We start from the raw sequence: 1386 nt of genomic DNA, 5'->3' as shown, positions 1-1386 counted from the left end.
GGCTTTTTATGGAGCTTGGAGAACCACAGGCTCGAGAACAAAGCAATCTCAGAATCACAGGCTTTTAAAACTCTTGGCATCTCACATGGACTCACAGAATCTTAGCATTACAATCTCGAGCTCACAGACCTCAGAGACCATCTCCTCGAATCTCTCATAGTGCAGCCGGGGAAGTGAGCCCAGAGAAAGCTTGCCCTTCATCCTACAGGACACAGCGCCAGGCCCCAGTAAGCTGGAATGAGCTGTGATGGTAATGGGAGACACGGGCATGGGCTCCATGTCCCACTGAGGTCCTGCCTGGGGAGGGATCAGAGGCATGGGATGTGGTTTGCAGAAGATCTGAGCATATGTCCACCTCAAGGGTTGTGGACCAGAAATAGTGGCTCCCTCTGCTGGCTGCACTGGAATTCCAACATGGAAGTCAAGCAGGAGGCTTGGAGAAGGGTGGGGCTCAGATTTCAATTTCAGTGCTCTGTGCTTGGCTAACCCCCAGCGGAACAAGTCCTACTCCTTGGAAGGCGGACTGCACTCCTGTGTTTGTGCCTTAGCTCCACTGGGAGAGTGGGCTTCATTTAAGAGGAACTGGCCTTAAGAGGCCAGGGTGGAGCTCAGCCTGGAGCAGGGCAGGAGCTGAGCTGGGGCTGACTGGACCTGGCGGTTAGGTTCAGTCTGCATTTAGGTCCAAACCTGCCTTGGGTCTGAAATCCCACTGGGGTTGGGCTTTGGTGTCACACAGATAGGGGTCAAGTCCCAGTTCTGCCACTGCCAGGCTGTGTGGCCTTAAGCAAGTGGCTTCACCTTGCTAAATGCAAGCTCACCCACACAGGGTGTTGTGAGGATATGCTGAGATCCCAAGTGGGGGGCATCATCTGCTTCTTCCCAGGCACCCAGCACCACGTCTGTTCCCTTTCCTCCCCTGCCCTCAGTTGTTGCTGTGTCCTCCCTACAACTTGGCATGTGGGCTCTGCCCCCCATTTATTCTTGCTTGCTGTCCCCCTTCCCAGTTCAGCCCTGCAATCTACCCCGGACCCAGCTTGGGCTGCTTGTTCACTTGCCTTGACGAGGCAGGGCTCCTCATGGCCCATAATGGGCCTAAAATAGCACTTCCCCTTGCCGCTTCCTGCAACCTGGCCTGTGGTTTAAGGCCTGTGAGGACAGAAGAGAGACTTGGTGTTTGGCAGACACACAAATGTGAAGGGCTATCGGAGGTCACCTGTGTCCAGAGGCAGACATCTGCCTAGGGTCACAGTGAAGACAGGGCTGGGGCTTCAGTTCAGACCCTTGGGTCCCCATCCCCTCCAGGCCCCACCAGGAAGGTCTAAGCCAGGGCCTTAGCCATATTTGCTGCTCCCTTCTCCAAGCCCTCTGGACCTACAGACACCGATT

The sequence above is a fragment of the Hipposideros armiger genome, unplaced genomic scaffold (assembly GCF_001890085.2).
Source record: "Hipposideros armiger isolate ML-2016 unplaced genomic scaffold, ASM189008v1 scaffold_132, whole genome shotgun sequence".
Lineage (NCBI taxonomy): Eukaryota > Metazoa > Chordata > Mammalia > Chiroptera > Hipposideridae > Hipposideros > Hipposideros armiger.
This window is presented reverse-complemented; position numbering follows the sequence as displayed.